Source organism: Phalacrocorax carbo, chromosome 1 (genome assembly GCF_963921805.1).
Source record: "Phalacrocorax carbo chromosome 1, bPhaCar2.1, whole genome shotgun sequence".
NCBI classification, from domain to species: domain Eukaryota; kingdom Metazoa; phylum Chordata; class Aves; order Suliformes; family Phalacrocoracidae; genus Phalacrocorax; species Phalacrocorax carbo.
The window spans coordinates 64,818,786-64,845,206 of record NC_087513.1 but is presented as its reverse complement, the minus strand read 5'-3'; the positions used below and the strand labels follow the sequence as shown (position 1 = coordinate 64,845,206).

At 42.4% G+C, this 26,421-nt stretch overlaps 1 protein-coding gene across 1 annotated transcript in view; it reads right to left on the bottom strand.

Moving 5' to 3' along the window:
- Window positions 1–24,462, bottom strand: part of PTN (pleiotrophin) — an 80,960-nt gene extending 56,498 nt beyond the window's left edge. The window contains exon 1 of the mRNA XM_064457455.1: window positions 24,001–24,462. The gene's annotated coding sequence lies outside the window, so the exon portion shown is untranslated. The remainder of the gene's footprint in view (window positions 1–24,000) is intronic.
- Window positions 24,463–26,421: the final 1,959 nt, after the last annotated feature.

Genomic DNA, 26,421 nt, shown 5'->3' with positions numbered 1-26,421 from the left:
TTTTTTTTTTTAATAAATATAGGGATTGGCAATTTTCCAGATTTAATGTTTTCAAAACACCTAAATTTTGGATGTCTGGAAACAGCTTGATACACTTTACTTCACAAGGTGTCTTCTGGGACACAGACTTTCTCTCAGTGACTATTTATACAATGCCAAGAAAACATCCCTCATCTCTGTTGGCTGAGTCCTCCTGGCACCTCTGTGAAAGAAATGATAAAATAACCTAATGAAATCCCAAAGTGGCTGGGATACTTATCTATACCCAATTCCCACACACACACCCATTTCCCAGAGGGGAAGGGTTGTTTACTTAAATAGAAGATTACATTTGTTGATCAAAGAATGAGGGGAATCCTCTCTACCTTGCACACCCCATCCACATGCAGATTCTGGAGCATGGCCTTACTGAAGCACGATGTATGGCAACACAAATGAACTACCCCTATATTAAGTCACCAGATGTAATCCTGACAGCAACTCCAAGCTCTTGGGTTGCTCCTCCTCTGATCTCTCTCTCTTTCTCCTGCCTCCTTCTCCCTTTGCTTTGATGACTTTGACAGCCAAGTTCTTGGAGAGTTATTCCAGGTTACAACGTGTCACCTTTAATGGAATTCAAAGCTTTAATTCAGAAAGTGGCCACTCTTGACCTCTGGCCCCACTGCCACCCACTCTGCCACCCCCCTCCTTTCTCCATCGCCATGGAAATGAATAGCCAAGCGAAAAAATGGGAGCAGGCAAAGTCTAAAGCTTTTCACAGAGCCCCCAAAAGAAAGATGAATGAAACTCATTCATCACTAAGCAAGGGACCCAGAGAGCAACGCTGACTGAAAAGCAAGCCAGGGGGAGAGCAAGCAAGGGAGAGAGACAGACCAAGATAGAAAAGGTTACCTCATGCAGGAAGTTATATGATTTGAAAAAGAAAAGCACAGGAGGTGTGAGGGAACATAGTTCACTTGCAAAACCTGCAGATTCCACCCAGAAAGTTGCTGTTATTTGGGGAGGAGGGGTTATTTCCTCAGCCCCTTCCCCAGATAGCATTTCTTATCAGATTACCAGGAAAGGATGGAAATTCGAGGGGAGAAGGGAGAAATCCCTGAAAAGAAATTGCAGTGAAAGCTTAAAGAATGGGCAACTCATTGCAAGGAAAAAATATAATTAGAAACAAAGCTGTGTTTGTAGTGTTTAAATTCCCTTCATCAAATCTACTTTAGAGGTATTTTGCCCCAGTGTATACACCTGCCTTCCTTCCCATCACCTCTGCATCACATAGCTTGTTTAGTCTTGGTATGTGATATCAATCAAATATCAAGGCAATTTTTAGCACTGGGGAGCAAATGCACTTAAGAGGCAACAGCTTATTCCCTCAGACATTGCACTGGTTTTCTGGTGTGTTCCTCTAATTTCCCCATTTCTTGAACCTCATTACAACTGCATTGGCAAAGAGCTTCAACAGATGCACAGTAAAAGAAAAAAAAAAGTTAAAAGTGACACATGTATCCCAATGTCAGATGAAGGAAAATGTGTTACTGCCTGCTGTCCTACAGACATGAGGATGCTTGCTGGTGCCAGTGACAGAAAGAAAGAGAGAAGGAGCTTATTTGCCTGCACCACTTGAAAAAGAGCTAAGCAGGACAGAAGTCAGGCAAGAAGCAATGGCAAGTGATTCCCTAAACCCAGAACCTTTTGCAAAGGTATTAGATACAAGTGTTGTAGATTATATTAGATACATATATAATTAATGACTTCCCAAAATAACCAGTCAAAATTCATGTCAAGCATACCAAAAATATGGCAGAAGGCAGGGATGGTTAGGGGAAAAAAAGCTGTAAAGGGCAGATCTCAGTAAGAGGCAGATTCTTACCTCAGACTGCCTTCCTGCCTTATCCTGACAGAGAAATGATAATGCAGTTCTTTTCACTGAAGGCCAGTCCAAAGCTTACCCATTAAGTATGACTTAGAAGAGAGCCTACCCAGAGATTAAGTAATAACTCCAGGAGATAGTTGCCCCTTGCAGAGCGATTACCATTCTGAACCATGAGATTCTTTTTCCTCCTTCCAAAAGCTAATCAGGCATGATTCTCTTTCATTCCACCAATCCCTTTGCCACAGTTTAATTCCTTTTTTAGTGGTCTACTGAAAAGGTATCACCCAAGAGGCAGGAATCATTAAACTTCATTCACAGTTAATTCAATGAACAAGATGCCAAGCCAAACTTCCTGGGAGTGGCATTAGCACCTCTGCTGGCCAGTGAGCTCAGACCCAGAGCTCATACTTAAGCTTCAGCTTTTTGAGAATCTGTATTACCCTCTATGGTGGCTCGTACTCTAGCTGTAGCCTAAGCCACCCTGGGCAATCCCCAGGGAGGGGAGTTCAGGCACACAAGGAGAAAGGCTTACTTCAGCTGTGCCTCTGCCGACCTCCTGGAGCCACTTGGCTCAATGAACTGACCACTGTTACCGAAGGTAGTATATACAGCCTGTAAGTCACAGCGAGAGGGACCCAGTATATTCACAAAGCCTTTTGAAAAAAAGAAAAATAGAAGTGACAGCTTGTATACAAATGAACTGAAACTAAAGCTGGCATTCTCCATTGCTCCCAAGTCTCTTTTCCACAGCTACCAGAACGTGACTATCAAAAATGGAAGCAGGCACAAATAACACTCCTTCTCTCCTGCTGAATGCCTGCTGGTGAGGTGGAGTTTTTACCTTGTTGCTCATTTCCCGTTATTGGGGAATCATTCCCTTCAAATACCCAAAGGCTCACTAGGACCACATGTACCAGCTGTTAAAGCCAGTGAAGCATATTTCACCACAGAGGAATGCCAGCACTCTAGGCAAGATGCAGAATCACTGCTACCTGTCTACACCCCATCCTTCACAAGAAGCAGCTCTGCAGCTGTAGAAAAGCCAGAAATAATGCTACAGTCTCATAGACTGACGACAGAAGGGAGAGTGCTGCAACACAGCAGAGAGGGAGAAGAGCCTAAGCAACCTTATCGTCCCGTTTCTCCAACTTTGCCTCATACTCCCCACTCCTCTGGCCTGCAGACCCCTTCCTCTCTCCCCACAACCATGGACCTGTAGCTTTGCCTCTTCAAAAGCTTGCAAACAGAAAGAGAGAGGTCACACTTAGGAAAGGTTTTGCTAGATATCAAAAATGACTACTTATTCAGGGCATGGCAATAGTTAATAGCATAATGCTATTTCACACAGTAAGAGCAACCACACATCTCTGGTCTAAAACACTTGTTTTAGTACTAAGAACAGATAACAGTAATGTCTGAGTGAGGAATTACCCTCTAAATCATTCTCTCTGGTGGCCTCGGGCTAAGGCTTTGAATTTTCTCAAATAAAGATGTCTCTGGTTGACCCCTGCTTAATTCCCACCATAGGGAAGTGCAGGTCAGCTCTGTGCTGCACATCTGTTTATGTTAAATGGATAGACTTTGGTAGCAGTAAATTTTGCCACAAACGGCTCCACAGAGGTGGGAAGCCTCATTTGGTCTTCAAAGTAACCAACTTCCTACAGTAAATTTTAAAACTTCAGTGCTCCAAACCATGAAGGACACCTGCATGTCATTAAGTACTTAATGCTGAGCATACAGCTTTCTGGGTCACCATCTGTTCAGCAAGAGCACCAGCTCCTGGCTGCTGTTCCCCAATTCTGTGTGCTCCATGGTTTGAACTCTCAGCCTTGGCAGCTCACAATTACCCAAAACGTAGCACGGATGGATCTTCTGTGTCAGCAATACAAATTGAAAAACAGTGTCTCATGAGAGAACAATTCAACTAGGCAGAGTTCAGTAAAGTCTGCTTAAGGATTAGGAGTTAATCAGAACAGCTCATAATGTATATGCCTTTGTTTGTTGTATCTACTGCTGCCCTTCTAATCTCATCAGGATGCCTGCTTACCTGCAATTATCTGACTCTGGTAATACTTATTGTCTGTGTTGTTTAAACAAAGTTCTCTCCTGTGCTAGAAGATTTGCTATCTAGGCAACAGAAGAAAGTTCAAAAATTAACCTGCCGTCACCTAAACAACAAAATGTGCTGTTAAAAATACTTTTTGTAGCAGTAGGAGGAGCTACCTGCATAATGCTAGAGAAGAAATATCTCATCAGCTCTAGAAATCCAGAATTACTTTTCCTCTCCTCCACAGAAGCCAGGTTGGCCCAATGCTGGCAGTTCTATCCAAAGTTTTCAGCCTAGAGATTCAGCCTTTTGAAGTTGAATCACCAGATGGTTCCACTGTGTCAACATCATCATTAAATTAGGCAACATTAATCACAGAGATAAAACAAAAAGTAACGGGTAGTAATGGTCACTGGGGAAGCATGACCTCTGCATAAAACAAAGCAGGAGAAAGAGAGAACCGAGGCTGCTCTAAGCCCTGGGGAACTAATGTAGACTATAACCACTTTCCACATCACAGGCTTACAGATTCTGCTTTTTGCCCCCTGTCCTCCCCACCCACGTTGCATTACACATGAAAATGCAATCTGAGGAAATGTACTTCGTGGAACAGTTCCATATCCTCAGAGAGAGGAGCAAACAAACTTTTCCCATTTGGGAAAATCCTATTTGGGATTTGGTCTTTCAGAATCTTCTTAAATAAAGCCAGCAATTTATTATAACTGTAGCCGGTGCTCAAACCAAACTAGCGTTCAAAGCTGCTAAGCTCCTTCCTTCTTCTCAATGAGAAAAAAATCAGCATTTGTCTTGATTCTGGAAACAGAATTAGCCTACCCACATAACTAGAAAAGCATAAATAAAGGTCCCTGAATCCAATGAGGAAAGGAAGCCAAAGCTGACACCCTCCTCCTCTCTAATGCCTCTGTTTCCTCAGTCTTGCAAAATCCAGATCATCTCCTTATCCCTGCATAGCTTGCACATTCCCCAACTAAAAGCAGGCAAGAAATAGCACACAATGGTGTGAATACTCTTCTTTGAACTGGCAACACCTTAGTTTGATCTAGTTTATTTCACTCTAAAGAGAATTGTTTATATTAGAAAATTGACACAATCTACTTATTTCGCAAATGCATGTTATTCTTCATTCAGGTTCACTTTTCTAAGACGCTTTATACAGGCAAGACCTAAAGGCAGTAAGACAATGCTTGGATGGAGACCTTTTGTGCTAAAGGACCAGGGTTTCAGGAATAAGGGCTGTGGACTTCCTGTCTGGTATCGAGAAAATCACTCTTGACTGGAAAGGAAAACACACACTTAGCTACCATTTCACTAAGGCAAGGTAAGCAGGGGAGGGGAAAAAAAAAACCAAACAAAACCAACAAAAATTAAAATAAAATAAACCCCCACACTTAGAAAGGAGTAAGTAACTCTGATGGTAAATGCCCTCCCAGCATGGCCCTTCTAGTTTCTATAATACATGTTTTCCTGTTCGCTCTGTTTTTCCCATGACGTTTGGCTCTATTCTGCTACGTTTACAGCAGCTGAGTTACAAATTGATATGATAGAGCGTAACACAAGAAGTGTGACTTGCAACATGTTACAGCCTTTGTAGGAAGCAAATTGGCACCTAAATTACAGTATTTGTGTATTACAGTGAAAAGGAGAACTCCATGACTTGTTAAAGCAGGATACATTTGCTATCTTTTAAAACACAGACTTCTGCTTCACTGACCTGCCCACATTTCACCTCTCAGCAGCTGAGAAAAACTATTCTGTCAGGACAAAATGGATGTCCTTATGCAAAAGCCCCAAGTTAGCTCCTTGTACTAATCTTCTGGAATCCGCAACTCCACATTTGCTGTTTACACTTCGTAAGATGAGCAATCCACTGTTTTCTATGAAAGCTTTTGTGAAATTATCATCCTGCCTCCTACCATCAACACTGTAAAATAGTAAATTAGTCTGTAATTGAGTTTTTCTTATCATGGCTTTCCCCAGTAAGTTATAAAGGCCTTCAGTGCCGGTTATTTTTCTTCTCTAAAAGATATTTATAATGTGGTTATCTGTTCTTCTTGAGTCTGTCAGGCAGACTAAGCTCTTTAAGCCAGAGAGCAAACTTTCTCCAACCATTAGTTTGTTGGAGAGTTTTTCCTTTCCTTTCTCTTTTCTTTTTTGCACCTTTTGAAAATGTTGACACCAACACAGAATGCCTTATCTTAGTACGTCTGTCATCAGCACCACGACCCTACCCTGGCCCTCTCACATATATGCCTAAGAACTGGTTTTAGACATGTCTCCACAGCACTGCCTTCAGAGCTCATGTGCTAATGACTACCTTCTACGACCCCTGAAATCCTTTTTAGTCACTGCTTTCCAGATATTTCCCACTACATAATTTTAATTCATATATATGGAGCTAGAAATGACTAAAACATGCTGTGCTAAGATACCTGCACCTTTATTTTGCAGCCCTGAAAACAAGAGAGAAAATGCCCACCCATCCCTGAGATGCAGACATGGAGAGGGGCAGGAACAGGTGGAAGGAGGCTCCCTGCCTTTTCCTGGCAACTTTCCTCATTTCCAAAAAAGTAGAAAGAGATTCTCAGCAACCTCAGGCTGTTAATAATTATGCCAATGCTCAGTTAGTAATGAGTTTTTCAGTATTTAGTATTTTCCTTAAAGCCTAAAGTCTAATTCTTCATTAATTTTTAAAAGAAAAAATAAAAATGCATTTTCAGCCTTCAGATTTAAAGGAAATACTTGAAAGTGTGACCAATGGGTTACATTAAAATAATAAAAACCTTTGTTCTGAAGGCCAGAACAAAGAATCCCATCGTTGTTTTGGATTTTCTTCATCTAGTGATTTTTAGGCCAATATCCTGACAGGAAAGGGGGAGGAGTGCGGCTGTCAGTACTGTATTCAATGAGTATAATTACACTGAATTAGCGCTAAGGGGTTTAGAGACAGGGGGAAAAAATACTATTCCACAGAGTTAATATAAAGTGGGCTTTCATGTACATACAAACCCGCAAGGAGCAAGCTACTGCCTGCTGAGACCTATTTGAGAGCCAAGGGATTGATCGGACTCGGCCAGCCCTTGCTTAAGAAAAAAGCTGCAGTTGTGAATTACTGTAAAGCAGTATTCACATGATTGATGGGTTTACCCCCACCACCACATTTGTTTCAAAGATCCATTTTGTCTTCTGTGGTGATGGTGTGAATTAACCCCTCTCACAACGGCTGGCTTGATTTTGCAAGACCAGTCCAAAGCCTAGGAGCTCGATAAAGCTTTTATCTTATGCAGCCGTGTGACCAGGAAAATGGAAAAGAGATGCTATTTAACACCCAGGCTTCTGAGGACCACCATAACACCAGCCTCCTCAAACAGTGTGCAAACTTTCTGCCGTCAGACCAGCCAGCTCCTCACCTGCTTGGAGAATTATCTGTGAAGGAGCTCTGCCTATGATCTCCCTTGCAGTCTGATACTCCACCCACTTGTCCTTACAGACAAGGGAGCATAAGGTATATTTATTTAATCTCTTGCCTTTTTAACCCCATTTGCTGTCAGCAATTGATAATTATTTACTTTTTTTCCCCATGGAGAGCAAAAGAAAACCTGAACGCTGTGTGCAGTAAAGAATCCAGAGACTCCAGGTAGATTTGTGACAGGAATTCCCCTCAAGCCTCAAGCACTGTAAATTAAAAGAAGTAGTTAAAATAGCCATGGGAATTGGGGAGAACAACCAGAAGTGGGCCTAGATCATGACCAGCTTTTTAAAAAGCTCCTGAAATCTTTTGAATTGACAGTATGATACAGAAAGCCAGATTTCCATGGAAGCCCAATCACATGCCTGCTTAGGAACAGGCCCACAGCATCTCAGGAACAGCTTATTCAGCCAGGAATAAATTCGTTTGTGTCAACTGCAAACTGCCCCATGCTCTTCCTAGTTCCCAGGAGGGTACTACATACATGAATAAGACTTCTTTTTCCCTTATGAGGTAAATACATTGCTTAAAAGCAGAGGGGAAAAAAACCCAGACAAACAAACAACAGAGCACTGAGTACTATTAGCTACACCAAGCTGGCTGCAGGCAAATGAAATGCAGCCTTCCCACGCACAACTCTGCAAATGCATTTCACACCGTGCCTGCACCATTTCATTTCTCTTGCCCTAGACTTCCATAAAACCATGTATCTTATCCTGCAGAACCTCCTCTGTATTTACAGTCATGTTCTAGCCACAAGGAGGAAAAAGATGATGCATTGCCACCCCAGTTATCTGTGCCACTGAACTCCCTACCACCACAGTGCCAGCACTTCTTAATCACTACCTGCAGCATCCACTGCCCCAACATTACAAAAGCCCTTCATCCCAGCCACTCCACCTGCCAACCCAGGCCTGGCCCTGGGAAAGGGGCATAAGAGTACAGCAGCTTAGTTGGTTTTACAATGAACGTTAGGCAGGGGAACTTCTCAGCTGTTCTGCCTTGGTTTGTCATGGCACATTGTAAAAGTTCTCCATCTTCAGGTTTAGAGTGCCTTGTAATCATTTCAGTCCCTTCTTGGACACCACCTTCATCTGTCTTGATAGTTATGGCAGATGTCACAGGAATCACAAATGCCAAACCCAAAAGCTGTGAGACATCTCCACCTAAAAAACCCAGTCTCCAAAGGGGCAGATGCTGAAGTAGTATCAAATATGGTCAAACACATTCCAGCCACTACATTCAATTCTCACTTGGAGATAAAAATTCCTAGGCCAAAATATGTCATGACTGAAAGCATCTAGTAGCTAAGTTAGTCCCTGTGCATCAAAGTTATTAACAACCATACAAACCATGACTACAGCTCAGCTGTCCTGGAGTGACTGGGTTAGGAGACGAACACTCAGCATCTTCTGCAGCATACAGAAACTGCTGTCAGACCTTCTCCTGCTATCCCTACAACCATGTTTCCAATTTTTATGTGTGCACATTTTGTTAACCCCAAAGGACAGTGTGTTTCATTTCTCTGTGAAAAACTCTCTCAATTGCAGAGAAACTGTCCAATTTGTCAGGTTCATTTTGACTTTTATTGTGCTTGTAACCTCTATTGCTGTGATTTGCAAGTTCTACAAGCACGCTTTCTGTTCCACCATGCAAAGAGGGAAGGAGGAGAATGGGATCAATGGCAGGCTATACTGGGACCTCACAGAGCTGACTGCAGCCTGCAAACCACATGTATGGAAAAGCACATCATAAGACAATGCCATGAATCCTGCGTGAGCCAGTGTGGGTGACATGAGAGCAGCAGAGTACATTAGCATTGTCGGTGGGCTAATATGACACTGCTGTGTTAACAGAGCCGTCAAATCCCATATACCCACCGTCCAAAGCTGAAGGCTCACTCCAGTCCCAGGAGGCTGGTGGTCTTTGTTGCTACCTGTCATATGACAAAAACATTTCCAATGAGCTCTAATCAGTACACAAACTGTGTGGTTCGGTCCAGCAGCAATAGCAGCTGGATGTAAAATACAGGCGTGCTATTAAGAAAGGTCAGGTTATTTCATTTCCAAGGCCTATGCACAGTGGAGGGCCATTAAAAACAGACACATTTTTCTTCTTGTTCCACTTTGTTACTTTAAACAAAAGCTACTTGTTGTCACCCCTTCATTTGCCATGCTTAGAGGTGTCATAGGCAAGTGATCTAAAAGCACCATTGTTAGAACCAAGAGGTTGACTGCAACCTCAGTTGGCTTCCGTCACTGCTGACGCTGCGTGTCACAGCAAAAGCTGTAACGCATTTAGTGATTTACCTGATGACAGGCCCTTGTGCCCATTCACAGCACCCTACATAAAAGCCACTTGAGCTCATCAAGAATAGGAATGAGCTCTTTCTTAAGTCCAGCCCAATCCAGTTAACAAGCTTATACAGAAATGCTGAGAGACAGGGCTTACAAGTGGCAACGCATCCAACTTGCACGCACTAGTTTGCTAAAAATTAAGGCAGAACAATTGTATGCATGGCCTAGCTGAGGTTCATAACTGCCTTTTTCTATATATTCCTTTACAGATGCTTTTCTCTAAAGATAATTTAAGAAAGGGCTCGAGTGGCCTTTGTGATTAGTAATAATTACTATAAATCTTGTTCCACTACCAAAAAAAAGAATCCTGGTAAATACAGAAGCCCATTTCTGTCTTCCTGATCAATTAGCCTTCCCTTCCTGCTCTTGGCATACATTTGTATAAGTTGATTTGCTTCTGCTAAAGACATGCCAGCTTGCATCAAAATAGAAAAAACATGCAGAGAGGCTTTGAGATTGATTGTTGTGACATCAGCTGGTGATAACACACTACTGTCCCCTATCTCTCTCCATCTGCACAGAGGAGCAACCCCTTCCCCAGGTTGCATCTCTGACCTTCTGCTGAGGAGCAAGCACATAAGTGGGTGCTCAAACCCTGTCCTTATCACCACCACTGAGCATGTGGGATAGCTCCAAAACGAAGGATGCAACAAAAGATTCCTCTCATTCAAAAAAACAAAGGTTTGCTTTGGGATTCATTACTTAAAAGGCAATAAACTTAAAGTACTTGTAACCTCAACTTGCTAGGTCTTCATTTTCCATAATAGAAATTGGGGGGGGGGAGCCATCAATTTTGCCCAGAATATGAATAATCCTACGAGTTAAATGAAAGATGCTTTAGAAGTATAAGTGTCACTATGAGAAGGTAATATCAAAAACATTCACTGTGAGATGCAGAGACTAAGTTAGCATCAGATTAATTGAACACAGCCAGACTTCAGGGAAAATGGGTAGGTTTCACAGGATATTCCAGCTCCAACAACATACTTGTTGTCAAATAGTTGTCCATTTACCACAGCCGGAAAGCATCAGGGTACCAAATTAGATGTACATGAGTGCAATCAGCTTGCATTTCTGGTATCACAAACAGCTTCCTGGAGCACAGTTTGCTCAACTCTTTATCAAAATAAAAAAAAAAAAAAGCAGTAACACAAAAAGTGTTAATCACAAATTATACAGCCAATCTAAATCGCATTGCAATGAACCTATATATTTATATATGTATTTAATTGCTTCAGTGGACTTTAGGCCAGGCCTTTAGCCAAAATGGTTAGAGAGGATTCTTCTAAAAGAAGAAAAGAAAATATGGAGCTATACTTGCACACACACCACGTAAGAAAGAGGAAGAAATCAGAAGTACTAATCTGACTTTTCAGGCTCTCTTCAATGATCATTTCCTCATAGAAAGGTATCTTAAGGGAGTGTTTCCAACTACAAATTCTGAGCTACGGTCTCAAGGATGGTTGAATACAAGCCTCAAGTTCAGACCAGAGATGATCAATGTAAAACACTTGGTGATCAAATGATGATGACATTACCCTTTTCTAGAAATGTGAAAACGCGATAATTTTTATAAGTGTTTCCTTGTCAGCATAACCAACTCATATGGTGGCAGCTGGTTTGAAGCTTGCAGAAGGAAAGGTTACATTTAGTTAGTCCCAAACAATGGAAAAATTGATTCAGGAATTAGACAGTTTCTACACTATTTTCCAAAGGGAAAACTACCACAGTTTGTGTATCTTTCCATGGGATGTAAATATAGAATTACCTAACAATCATTTGAAATCTTCACCCCAAAGTTATCACATTATTATGGTGGATGCTATGCCTGGGAGGTTGTCACCAGTCCCAAGAGAAGTAGGTTTCAAGAAGCACAGTATTTGGGAGTCACTTCTTTCTGTTCCCTGCAAGCCTTTGATAAATCATGCAAGGAATGAGCACAGACATTATGAAAGGATGCCAAAGTGCAATCACTGATGGTACTCCTGGACACTCAGGAAAAAAAAAAACAACCACACTTCTCAAATTTAGTTTAAGAATTTATTCACTCACAGAATATTCTTAAGAGAAAGAAAATGGAAATCCAGCCGAAGTGAAGCTAATAGGAGAGAACAACTTTGGCAGGTGAGATGCAAAATGGAGATTAAGAGGTCCAAGAGCAAGGTTGAGGAACAAGGAGGCAAATACATAGTGACAAGTAATAAGGCATTACTTAAGCACGTGGGAAACTGGAACTCCAGAAGAGCCAGTGGGTCCTGTAGACTATACTGCAGACTACCCTTACACAAAGAAGTCAATGAGGGCAGAAAAAGAGATTGCACAGAAGTTAAATGGCTCCTCTGCTTCAGTTTTCATTTCAAAGTAGGGAAGAGAGATGCATACCCTAGGGTGATAAAAGTAAAGAACTTGAGGCAGAACTGCCAGACAGAGTTAGGGGAAATAAAATAAAACAAACAAACAAAATAAGAAACAACTTAAATTCAATTGCACTAAACTGCATTTCCAGAGCTGAGAAAAATCCGTTAAAGGCAAGTGTAAACCTGCTATCCTGAAACAGAAGCCCCACAAAATAGAAAAGTCTAAAAAAGCATATTTTTCACAGCAATAAATCATGCCTCACTAATCTACATGAAGGCTTTATCCTGGCTATGTTTCTCCAGATGTAAACTGTTCGGATTTTCAAAGGCTTTGAAGAAAGCTGTTGGGAAAGCTTGATAATCTTGAGATAAGAGGTAAGGTCCTGTCACTCTTTAAATATTAGTCAAGCAATTAAGAATCTCGGTGTAAGAACAATAACCAGTTCTTCCTACAGAAGGGGGGTTGTAGCACACAAAGAATCAGTCTAGGATCAGTGTTGTCAAGTGCATTTATGAAGTATCTGAAAGAAAGAATAAAAAACAAGGTAACCAAATGTGCTGCTCACATAAAATAATAGTATTAGTCAACAATACAGAGGTCCTTGTCCTTGCAGCTACCCAGGCAACCAGACAACGCAAGTATCAGATAAAATTCACCACAGACACATTGAAGTCTAATGGAACAAATATATATATGCTGACATACCAATATATACCAACGATGACTGAATTAACTTCTAGACACCAAAAAAGTCCTGAAGACAAATGATGTCTTATCCCTGTGCTTAGCAGAAGACTCTTTTCAGACCAGAAAAAGATTAACATTAGAGCTTCTAAAATTTTAAACTGTAACATGAAAAAAGTTTGAGAGTGGAAATTACAATGCAACTATAGAATGACAGGTTAAATTTCAGTTAAATGTGCTCACTAAAATAAGGGTGTGAATTGTGACCACACTTAGAAATAAACAATCTGAAATATTTTGCTGATTTAGAATTAAGTGTGGAGCTGTAAAAGGCCACTGAAAATGAGACACATGAGAGAATGTGTAAATTTATGAAGGGTGACCTACTACACTATCTAAATAGAAGAGAGGTTAAAACAAATAGAAGTTTGGATTATGAAAATAAGGACGCTAGAGAGACAGGGATTCAGAATTAAGATTAAGGAAACCCCAGCTGTTCAGAGTTACAGAAATAAGTCTTCAAAACCAAAAGAGCTTGGGTGTGGTTTATCTGTTCAGGCAAAAATCCATTTCAAATCTATGCACATTTAAAGCTAAGGAAGACGAAGGCTATTTGCAAAGAGTTTTAAGCAGTCCACATAGCCCTGGTTTTGCAGAACTCGACCCATGTTCTTCCATCCACTTTCTATCTTGTACAATTGGACTGCTACTCGCAGGGCGTGATCCGTGCCTTAGAAAAATCCAGACCTACTTCACAGCCTGATACAGCTTCTGCTGTAGAAGCAGTAGCAGCCTTCAATCGTTTAGCTTTGCAAAGCAACAAAACCAGGACCAGACAGAGGTCTGAGCAAGGAAACTAGAGAGAGTAGGTGAGGCTGCGCAATGCGTGCAGCTCACCTGGGACCAGCTGCCGCACCTTGGAAGTTCTACTACTTCAAAAAGTCTTTAGGCCTAGAATACTTTTTTTAAACCTGGAGGAATAGAAGACAGATATAAATGAGATTTAAAAAATATCCCTTTCATTTTACTCAAATCGCACACTGTCAAGCAGTGAGGACTACAATTATTCTAGGCTAATGGTCTATTTAACACTGAACAAAGGCTAAAATGTCTTTTGTAACAGAAGCTATGATTATATAGGGAGGAAAAAAAAATCCCAAACACCATGACCTGTGAAGCATTGAAAACATGCACAATTTTTTGTAAAAAAAAAATGGATTCAAAATTCCATTTTTAGTCAATTCTACAATTATAGCAGTAATAATTGTAAATAACAATTATAAATTATTACAATTATTTACAAATATTTTGTAAAGAAATATTTTTGTAATACAAATAATTTTGTCATCATTTACAATTATTACAAATGTTTACAATTATTACAATTACATGTACAATTATAAACTATATTCTAATTGAAAAATGTATACTTAAAAAAAAAATTTAACTCATCAGGAGAGGATAAATTTAAGAAAATGCTCCTCATTCCCCATTGCTATATAATATACTGCTCCTTTTATAAGACGTTGTGATCATAAAAATGTCATAATGAACGGCATCAGCTGGACATCATACTGCATCATGAAGAGCCTACTGTAGACAATGTTTCTATCTCATATGTAGGCTCAAGCCCTAGTTTCCATTCCCTCAATACCCATTAAGTGCTACAAGTGTTCAGATACACAATAGAATTTCACTGACCTGGAACAGAAATCTTGGATTCAGTAACTCAAAAATTTCCATTTCGATAAACCTTATGTGAAATATTTCAACATCAATTTTTCTTTACTTAGATAATTTATACTTCACAGACTTCTCCTGCTTTGGGTTTTTTGTTTGTTTCAGAATTTCCTATTCAAAAAAGACAAGAAACTCCCACCTACAATTACTTGAGAAATCTCAGTTGGTAAAATCCCAGCTAGAATTAGAGCCTTGTTGCACATGCTGGAAGTGTCAATACAGAAAGATATGAACTTTTCATTTATAGTCCATGTTGCACAATTTGGAAGTCTAAAGTTAGATAACACATTTTTGCTACACGTCCCTACAGTTTGGAAAGTTTCTCCAAACAAAGACTCACTTTTGACGTGTGTGTGTGTGTGTGTGTGTAAAGCGCAATGTTGGGGCAAAGTGTCTACACATCTTATTTTTTTCCCCTCTATAAAAATGCACAGGCTCCGTATCGACTCAATCTGTAGTTGCGGTTAGCACAAGAAAGAGGGGTTCTTATTTAAAGGACTACTTCCTTTAAGATATAGTCATAAATAATTCAAATTAAACTATAGCACATAGCAATTAAATGAACAAAGTATGTGCTGTAATATACCACCTTTGTTTTTTAGTCCTTTCCTTGTGCAGCAGTCTTCAATCTCCAGCCATTCTCAAGAGCTTTCACCCTTTCTGAAAATTAGCACAGAGATGCTGTACGTGGGCACAGAGAAGCAGCCAAAGAAAGGCCAGGACCATGTAGCACATTATGCTACTGAATAAGAAGAGGTGTTTGTAAATATTATCTCATTTGCAAGATACTAAAAGGATCTATAAATGTTTTTGAAAGCAGTCTCAAAATAACTTTTTTCGATCAAAATTGTGAGTAAGAGCAAGGAGTTCATCCGCTCTTCCTTCCATTCCCATCCCTTTTTGAACTTCAGACTTTTCATCATGAAAACCTCACCACTTTTGCAGGTAGTAAGGGGCAGTGAGAAATAATGTTCCTCACTTTCCTACATTTCTGATTCCAGACAGCTTTACAAAACCACTTCAGATGATAAGCCCAGAAATTTTTTCCCTTAAGAAGTAAAACCAAGAGCTGATCCCAGCAGAAAGACAGCAGCCTCCACCTCTCATCAGGATAAAGTTAGAACCATCACAGCACCAGACAGTTGTGCAGGGAGAGGTTTTGGCAAGTGTTTATGCCCGGCCCCCAGTGTGCCTTGGAAAGGTACAGTGATTAACATGGACCGACAGAAGAAGTTTACTTTAGAATGTGGAAGAGAAAACCAGCTCGCCACAGCTCATGCTTAAACAGATGTCCAGACAAATATCAAGTGAAGCTTCCAAAGGCCCCACAGTAAATGTATTCCTATAAAACTTATCACAAGATATTTCATCCCCACCCACTCATAAAGGGCATAGGCCTGAGCACATACTGTATCATCAGAGATTTTTATTTCTGCTAACTGGGTTAAACTTATAAATCAAAGCACTGATCAAGTAAAGATTTCCCATGCACTTTTACATTTACGTTGCCTAAGTAAATCCCACTGTTCTCAGTGAGGTAATTCAGAGCCCATAAATCTGCTCCAATGCACAAGACTTAAGACTATAGTCCAAATTAAAAGCAATCGAGAGAAGAGACTGACACCTCTTAAACACATATGCCTATAACCCCAATGGCCACTCAATGAGTCCAAAACACAAACTAAACCCCATGTCCCATTTAAAGACAGGTTCTTGAGCTAATAAACATGAAGAGAGTGGAACATGCTTTTTCTTCTTTATCACCCTATAAACATGGTTCACACGCTATTTTGCGAGTACAAGGAAATTCCTGAAAACTAGATTCAATGTAGATACCCCTACTTAGGCAGCCCATAAACCCTGCAGATCTTTATAAATCCTCTGCTGATGGATGATCTATTTATGATTAGTAATAGAAGGAAAACAAGAGCAGCCTTTGGGCTCCTCTGAACTCTGTAGGTCTTTGGTCAAACTGGCCAGAGAATCACCATACAGTAACTGGCTCCCCCATGGCTTTCTCATTTTTGGTTCATTTGGGTTTTTTTGTCTCCTTGCTGCATAAGTAAGCCTAGAAGATGAGGAGGCCTGAAGCACAGAGCAAGTATGTTAATGCCATATCATACTAACTGCCATGCCAACAGCAATCACACACGCCTGCTCACACTCTTCTGCCAAATAATCACTTAAGCAAACATCAACTACAGAGATTAGCAAAAGCATCTGACAATGCGCAAATCAGGCAAGAAACACAGGCTGAAGGGACAGCTTAGGCAAGTGAGGATTTAATAAGTGAAATAACATGACGTTCCTGAATCAAAGCTTGCAGTGTTTTTGGAAGATTGTTGAAAATCCTATCTGTTGGCCTTAGAGGGTAAGCTAGTAGATTTTTTCCATCGCTTGGTCCCTACTGCATACCAGCTGCACCCAGGCAGGCTTCTAATAAAAGCAAGTGACTCTTGCACAAACAAAAACATCTTTGTGACCTCTGGGAAGGCAGCAATCCAAGCAAACAATCAGGCAGTCAGGTGGCACAAGCTATCAGGAAGCAATCAGAGCATCTCAGGGGCCTTTCATCAGCGGCAGAAGGAAAGCCTAGCCACTACCATAGAAGACTGGATTTCCAGGAGAAATCACCCTAGGTAGAACAAGAAGTTCAAACAATTTCTGTTTAATATGGTGGGGGTGGGAAAGCTACTTTTGAACACATAATTTTTATTGTTCAGACTAAAGGAACAAAATGTTTTCCTACCAGAATGAAGGCAGAGTATCAGAACAATCTCTTGATTTATCTTTAATTTACTAAAAGGTGCTTCACTCCAAAGGCACTTTTAATGAAAGTAATGAGATTCTGCTGCAAGAAGCACAAGAACAGTCACAACCATTTACTAGCATTATAACTCATTTGTGCCTTATTTTGAAGAATTTGTCACCAAAACAAAGTAGCAGGCACTCTTTTTAAACCTTAGGCTGAATTCATAGTCCTTATTCTGATGAAGCTCTTGCTGAAGCATCAGCTTTGCCTGAGTAATGGTTGGAGGATGGAAGGAGGTTGGAGGATGCTTTATTATTAAACTCTGCTTGACAGGAAGAATATGATTATTACTGAGCTGAAAAAGATCTCAATATGGAAATGGAATAAGTTCAGTTGTCCAAAAGCAAACTGTGGCCTTGTGGTGCCATAACACTGCAGAGACAGCACCATATTAGAGGCGCCATCTTTCTACCAAGGCTATTTTTAAGTCCCTTCCTATATCACTTTCAAAGACAGTAGACCTTTCTTAAGAAAACCATCCATTACTGTCCAACGAAGTGCCAAGAAAAGCATCATAAAAATGTTAAAATGGGCATTTTGACCCTATGTCACTCTTCCCACTGTTGCTCGTGTGCTGTAAACCTGTAAAAAATACAAAATACCTGTAAAATAGTTATTTTAAAATACAAAGATTTTGATATGAGAACTACCTACACAGAATATTAAGCACATTTTGGATGCTGCTGTCACGGAGGCAAAGATGCTCCAGACTGTGAGCCTTCTGTTGCTGGCTACAGATGGGCGCATATATTTGCACTGCACTACTAAAGCTCTTTTGCACTTTGAGATACACAATGTGAGAAGTATAGCTAAAAAAAATAAATACATAAATAAATCTGTTGTACTAGTGATCCAGTTGAAACAAGGAATCCTTAAATGCAATAGTCAGATTATGTTTAGCTGGTTATGAAACTAATGCCATTGTTCGCATGGCTCTGAGAAACAAAACAGGTCTTGTGCCTGATATCCAATGGAACTGACTTTGAGAAGCCAGTTCAGTCATTTTCGTTGCCTGCAATCAGACAGGGACACTCTGACTTCCAGATATCTATATATTTACTGCTTTTGTCAATACACAGGGAATTCCTCCTTTCCTACACACCTGTAGAGCACAATTGTCTGGTTTTTACCTTTCTAACCCTTAGGGACAGCCTAAGGCCATAGGCAGATGCAGGTATCAAATTCAGATGGTGACAACAACAGCAGAGTGGTCTACCTTCCTTAACAAGCTCCGGAGATCAACACCAACTTTGCACTCAAGCCTGAGAATTAGGCTACCTCTACCTCACTGCCGGTATCCCTAGTCCTGTGTCTGTCTCCACCGCCAGCTGGACCAACCCCACCAAGACAACAGAGCATCAGCGCCAGTGCATAGAGGGAAGCTTGCTAAAGGAAAGAAAAGACCATTCAGCCTCCTTCTTCCCTCCCTGTTGTTCTGTCTGGTTTTACTCCTGAGAGGAGAACTTGTACAGTCGCTCCAAAAATATTGTTTGAAGACAGCAAAAATTCTATTTCATTTATGCTGCTAGCTAGCTGTGGACCAGTGCCAAAATAAGCATTTCGACTCAGGTATTAGAGAATTTCTCCCCTTTCTCTTCCCTCCTGACAGGCGCTTGGTGATGGTATCATCTACAACTAAATAGGGGCTGTTTACAAGGTCCAAGCTACACTGGAACTCTGTAAAAACTAATGAGGAAGGAAGATTTTTATAACACTCTTGTGAAACATTTAATGAGCTCTGAAATAGTGCTGGCAGGCCTCAGAGGAGAAAGGTGCACTTTAAAATTGAACTTTGCAGTTTACTAAATGGCAGTGGACTGGAGCCCCAAGCACTATTTATTTTCAGAGACTATTTTTATCAGAAAATCCCAACTCCTGTAATACTCTTCTGCTCTGAAAGTCTTTACCCCTCTGTTGCAGCTGCCATACAATCAATGGCACTCGCCAAGCGACGTGCTCCTAGGGCCCAAATTAACATATTAACACATTTTTTTTTTAACATAACGAAACGGTATTTTGCCTTAGATATAGTCAGCTGTGCTCCACACCTCCAGAGATTACCGACATTGAAACCAGAATCTGCTATTCTGGGAAGGCAAGGAAGGGCAGAGGCTTTTTGGAGTGGAGGGACAGAGGGGATGAAAATCATCTGGCTGCATCAGTAATATATCTAGCTCTATTATATTCACATTCCCCCTTCTCATCTCCCATGAAACTGCCTGCAGCTGTGTTCTCTCAACCTTCGGTCTGAAAGACATTAAAAAGCAGTCTGCAAGATGACTAGTTTTTTTAAGAAGTCACTCCCACATATGTAAGCAAGGAAGGAAATGAGAAAAGGAAAAAAAAAAAAAAAAAGGAAAAAAATTCATCATGGTGCCACTGCAGGAGGTAGGAGGTAGAGCAAGGTATTTTAAGTGGTTCAGTGATTCTATTCCTTGGAAAAAACTAAGATTAGACATATTGGTAAAGAGAGTGTCTAGTTTGGTAAAGTCCCACTGACCTTTTCTACCTTGATAAGGTAAGCTATTGCTGAAAACTTAGGAAACTGAATTACTTTACTACTACTATGTCAAACATCACCTGCAACAGGGCCTTCTACGCCTTAAAGGTCTCGTGGAAAGACTGTAGGAGCCTGAAGAGTGTCTGAAAAGTATTAATGAACTTGGCATCACAAAATCAGTTCTGGCAACTCAGAGGAAATAAAATTTTAAGCAGCAAATTCCATACTGACTGCCAACTCTTATTTCACAGCCTGGATCAAGCTCATGTTAAAGGTAGTGGGATTAAAGAGTTTCTCCAGCTGATGACCACCTCCATTTGAGACAAGATCAAAGGTTTGCAAAGCATATTTAAATTAAAAAAAAAAATCTACTGGTCTTTATTTAGTGTCTATTACTGTCGGCACAAGTAACAGGTATTAGTCCCTTGGAAGTTAATGACACACAGAAGACAACACTTTTTCTCATCTTGTTTAGCTGTCGCTCTATCAATCCACAGAGACACCACCATACCATTTCATATGTAGCTACAGTGTTCTGTGGGTTATTCTAGTAAAACACAAACATCCACGTTACAGAAGACATTGCTTGCTCCTTTAATTTCATTTTTACACAGTGCTTCTGCTGAAGTAATTGATGCGAGACAAATGACGCAGATTTCCCCCAACTCTCCTCAAATGCACATTGAACACTTGACAATGCCTACTTTTCTATTTTCCTCTCCACGGCTCCATCGGAGAGGACCCTCTATGCATTCAGGGCAGCACAATGGAGAATGATTTCCAAAGCATTAACTTGGAGCCATTGAGACTTGGATGTTTTCAAAATGACTCTATTGTCCTCAAAGGATTCTAGACTACCCCAGCCACTCTAGAAGAGAGTCTTTTTCCCTTTCTCAAAGCATCCATCCCTTGAGCCATCCCTGGAGTGCATTGTTGGGGTTGATTCCTTAGTGCAGCAAGTTCCATCAGTCAAAGCTCAACAGATACAAATAATATCAGGATATGGATATAAATTAGTGCGACAGACCCTAAGTAGTTTTGACAGGTTTAGTAAGTATATATAGCAACATGGAACGCTATTCCTGCTGTCAGACATCAATATGTAGACAGAAGATTGGGGGCACCATGGAAACTCAGCGACATAAGAGTGGTATTGATTGGATAGAAAATGAGGCTGCAATTTAAGCTTAAGGCTGCCAGAGATGCCAAGAATGGAGAATGACCTCCAGCAGTGAATTTTCAGCATAAGCTCCCTGTGAACAAGCCAGTCCAAGAAGGATAAATCAGGGACAAGCTCACCAGGGATATGGGTCGACCGAATGCAGGCTACCCTAAGCAGATGAGAATCACTCTGTGTGCACGCGCGTTACAGTGACCTACTTCGTTCAAAGACAGCATTTTGAATGGTTTATTACAGAGGCTTGAAACAAAGAGATTTCCTCAATTAAAGTCCTGAAATGAATCCTCTAAATGAAAATGCTTTTGATACACTGATCAGCAAGAGGTTGTAAATATCGAAGCAAAGCGTACATTGTTAAAGACCAGTTCCCACAGAAAACACCACGGTTGGGAGCATAGGTAATGAGGGGGCCTGAAGAGAGCGGGAGGTTTCGTGAGCGATGCCAGCTCCATCCCTAATGCCCTAGTGTTACTTTGAAACACTTGTTACACTATAACACTTCCCTGCTGCAAAAACATACTAAAATAAAATGGAGTATGAGTTAAATAAGTGCATTTTCAGAGCTCCAGTAAAGGATTATTTTTAATTGTTATCTGAGGACTCGGGAACAACCATTCCCATACTCATCAAGAAGAAACATAGGACGTGTCAGGGAAGTACCTTGCTGGAGCAAGCTAAGTCATAATATTCACTTTAGTGACAGAATCTACACAAAACATCCATCAGTACGGCTGTGTCAGGAATAAGATAAGCCTCCAAAGTGTCCTCTGCGTCAGATTGGGTGTAAGGAATACAGGCATATGGTACTGGGATAGCAGCACTATGTTTGTAATGCTATAGTAAGACCAATCTTCTGCTGACAAGGATGTATCAGCCACAGACTGCATCTCAGATGACTTGTGATATACACCTGGGTAATTGCAAAAAGTCTGTTTTTCTTTGGCCTTTTCTACACTATAAACATAGACTTACCATTTGTAAAAGAAAGATTTGTTGCTGGCTTCTCTTTTTTCCACCCAAGAGCTTGCTCTGGAGCACACTAAAGTCAGTAAGTTTCTGTCCTTCAGTTTCATCTAAAGGTTTGTAAGTAATAAGTCACCAAAGGGTTTAGCTTAGCCTGGAGACAGGAGTCTATTAAATCCCTGCTTTCCTTTCTTTAGGAGGAGTCACTAAATTATGCAGCAGGTTTTTTTGTCACTGCCTTTGTATTATTTTTTATTGTTCATCCTTTCCAATGAAGTACCCTCTCCATTCACTTCCAAATTTTCATTACAAAATTTCATTACAAAATTAATGAATTTTGTCACAAATATGCAGGTTCCTTTTTCCCTTCAGACCATTTCCCTAGATCAAAACTTCAGACTTGTTTTTATTTTTTTAAATGTCTTATTTCTTTGCAGGGAGGAAACAGAAATGCAGAGAAAAAAAACCATAACATTTGCTTTGTAAATCAGCTCAATCACACTGTCCAGAAAATGTAAAAGATGAATATTTCTTTGTAACAACTTTTCCCATATCATTCCCTTCTCGCTCTCTTTCTTTCCATACCTTCCCTCCTTCTCCCTAACACAACCAGTTACACACTTAGTCTATTTCTTGTCCAAAAAGTTGAGCTTTACTAAAAGCTCAAAACAAAACAAAACAAACCCACCACGCTAAAACCAAGGCCCAAAGGGAAAACAAGGAAAGGGCAGAGAATTCAAGAGTTGATGAGCCACAGGTACAGCATTCTTCCACTGTAGTACAAGTCATTTAGAGCAAACAGGACCTAGTTAAAACACCTGCCACTATCCATAGCTGCAGGATTATCTCCCAGAGAAAGATTTAATGCACGTCACAAACATTGCCGCTGTGCTCCCAAGAACCACCTAGTCTCTAGGGTTTGCATCCTAGGACCCAGCTGCAGCATGTACCACTAAACTAATGCACAGTAGATATTCACCGCCAAGGCAAACCACTTGCAGTGTGGAAAAGAGAGGTGTGCGACATCCAGCTGGAACATGTAAGAGGGGCAGATGAGCTCCTGAAGAATTAAGACTAGTTTTTCGCTATAAAAAGCTATGCTTTTAAAAGAAGAGGATGAAGCGGGGTAAGGAGTTAGAAGCATCAATGTTGGAGACCGTAACACATTTGTGGAATAATCTGTATGCTCAACAGGAGAAACTCCACCGTTGTTAACTCAGATTTTCTCCCAACAGATCCCTCCAGAGGAAATGAAAGACACAAAGTAACAACGGCAGTTTTAAATAGATCTATCAGCACTTGCTAGATTCAGTTGTTCCACCAGAAGTGAACTAGGGCTAAGAAGGCAAAGTCCCAAGGAAAATATCAGTTAAAGTGCTCGGTCCGAGAGTACAATTTAACCTCATTATCCCGAGTCTCAGCCGGGACATTCCTGGCACAGGGCGACTGGGACCTGCAGGGGGTTTGCCACTCCGGGGTCACCCCGCTGCCCTTTTGTCCTCTCGAAATGGACCAGCCCGAGGACTCCCGCCTCCCTGCCCCGCTGGGTCACGTCCCCCACCGCCACCTCGCTTCTTCTCACCCTGCCTCGGCTTTTTAACGCTCCCACTCGCGGACCCGCCGCCGCAACCCCGAGTGGGGCGGCCGTCAGGCTGCGGCGCTCCCCCACCACGGCAAAGCGCGGCGGGGACCGCGGCGCCCCCGCCACCCCGTTCCTGCTCCCGGGGACCCCCAGACCTCGCCCCCTCGGGCAGGTGTCTCCGGGACGGCAGGTGCCCCCACGCCGCTGGGTCCGGGTTCCCACCCGGCCCCTCTCCCCGGCCCCCACCGGGCGACGAGAGGAGGCGAGGTGGGGCCGGGGCTGCGGAGCCCCGCTGGGGCAAGTCCCCTGGAGCCGGAGCAGGGCGGGGGGAGGCGCTGCCCACCCTCCCCCTGGGGGAGCGAGCGCGGGGGGCACCGTTACCCGGGCGGACCCCGGGACCCCCCGCCGCCCCCTCGGACTTACTTCGGGCGGCGAAAGACTCTTCTCCCGCAGCTGAGAGGGGCGAGCCCTGGGCGTCCCCAGTGAGCAGAGGCTACTGCTGCCGCCGCCGCAGCGCGTCCCTTCGCTTCCCCACGGACGGGCTCCTCGCCGGCCGCCGCCTCACACCCCACGCCCCGTGTCTCTCTTTCTCTCTCTCCCGCCGGAGATTTCTCGCCGAGATTTTTATAGTGGAGGCAGGGAACCTGATCCGCGCTTTGACTCGGCAGAGCCCGGGCTGCGGCGAGGCGGCGAGAGGAGGGAGGCAGGCGGGCGCCGGGGCAGAGCGAGCGGCCGCGCTGCCCCCTCGTGTGATGCGGTGGGGCCGCGCCCGCCGGGCGGGTCACCCGCGGGGCAGCCTCGCCCCCGCCGCCGGGGGGGCCCGGAGGGGAGGGGAGGGGGCGGGACGGGGGCGCTCCGCCGGCGGAGGGGGGTCGGTGACGGCTCCCCCTCCGCCCTCCGCCGAGGGAGAGCCCGGCGGGGTGGCGCGGCCCCCGCTGCGGCGGGGCTGGCCCGCCGGCCGGTGACGGGCTTCCCCTCCTTCTCCTGACAGCACCGCCGGCCGCTGAGGGTGGGGAGCCGAGGGCGGGAGGGGGGACACCTCACGGTACCCCGCGGCCGGTGCGGGGGCTCGCCGGGGCTTCAGCTACCTTTCCAGGCACAAACATCCGCAGCTTTTGCCCGGGTTTTGGCTCTCGGGGCATGAGGATCTTTAACTTTAGCCTCGCTGACTTGCAGTTTGCCACTGGAACTGCGACCAGTGTTGGACTGGAAATACTGCTGGTGGGGTTGGAGCCAACCCAAAAACCAGCTTTTAATTTCAACTTGGTCTGAAAGTGCCACGAGAACAACTTTTTTCATGGCGTTTCAACGCTTCGGGTTGTAGTGGTTGCTGGAGTTATACCAAGGCTTTCATTTAGGAGCAGGCTTTTCCAACTTTTAGGTTCATTACATCCATTGAATGAGTGCTCCCCAATCCACAAATTAATTTAAAACTGGGTGGACTTGTTCCAAACTCCAGGCAATTTCTGTGTAATTCCTGATCCCCAAAGCAAGTCTCTGCCGTGATTTGAAAGACTGAGCCCATTGACTGCTTGGGTCTCAGCTGGGGCTGCAGTTTGCAGCTCCTGCTCCAGGTTTGCACAAAAATCCAGTTCAGCTTCTTCTCCTGTTTCCAGAGGAATGAGCTAAAGAGTAATTTGTCTGGCACCATACATATTGCATCATCTAACACCTACCATCTGTGACAATGAAAAGCACTGTGCGGCTAGTCCCAGCGTGGGCAATTGCACCCACCTGGAGTCTTTCTTAGTAAAGTAAACTACTCCCTTCCATCCACACCTTGGCATCTTCTTTTCATCACACAGTTATGTGTTTAGTCCTGGCATGGCTGTTCAGGATTTGCACCACCAGCAGATTTAATGACAGTGATGTAATTTAAAACAACAACTTTGATTCGCAGTGTGAAGTGGCGGCTTGAGATGGAGACAATATTCTTTCTAGCAGCTGGACGAGTGGAAAGGAGCACTCAGTAGTAAACTTGGTCTTCGCATTTCAGACTATGCAAAGTTGAACGGGTCCTTGATAGCTAGCTTGCACCTTCCTGAGGGCTTCTCAGTGAAATCCTAGCATCATGCTGCTAAGCACCACGAACATCCAGAGAAAGAGACTTTCCATCAAAAAACACCTGGTGGTGGTCGACACTTTAAGTCCTCAGAGTTTCTCCATACAACCACAATAGTGCATTTCAGATGGTCAGTCGTGTCTGAGTAACAAAGAGAAAGTAGGAAAGAGGACAAAGGCTGATCTGTAATTGAAACCAAAACAGATTGCATCAAAGTGGGTCAAGAGATCTCTTCCTTTACTTACAGAAACCTGAATCTTAGCTAAAACACTGAAAACTTAACATTTCAGCTTTTCAGAAAGTAATAGAAACTTTCTGCAGAAAGCAACTGCTTTTTACATAGATGTGCATGACATTAGAAGCCTCACTTGTCCACTGAATTTTAGAAGCAATGTCAGTAGACAATCTTTGAACAAATTTGCTCACAGGTTTTCTCCATACCTGGTTTTCCATAGCTCAGAAATTAATTTCCTGAAGCTGAGTTTACATGCACAGAAACTCATTTTGTGTGATAAGGCTTGTGTTTTGATTCAGAAAGTCCAAAATAACACTGCAGACGAGGTTAACACAGCTGCTCAGAGGATGGATTATGGTCTGAAGCACCTATGACTGAAAAAGAGAGGATTTCAGTTTTGATTGACAAAAAATAAATGTGATTTAATGTTAATATTATTTCTGTTTCAGTGGCACCTTGAGGCTTAACTGAGGTTTCCATTGCAATCAGCACTGTACAAATACAGAAAGACATTCTTTGCCCCAAAGTGCCCACTGTGTTTGATGCC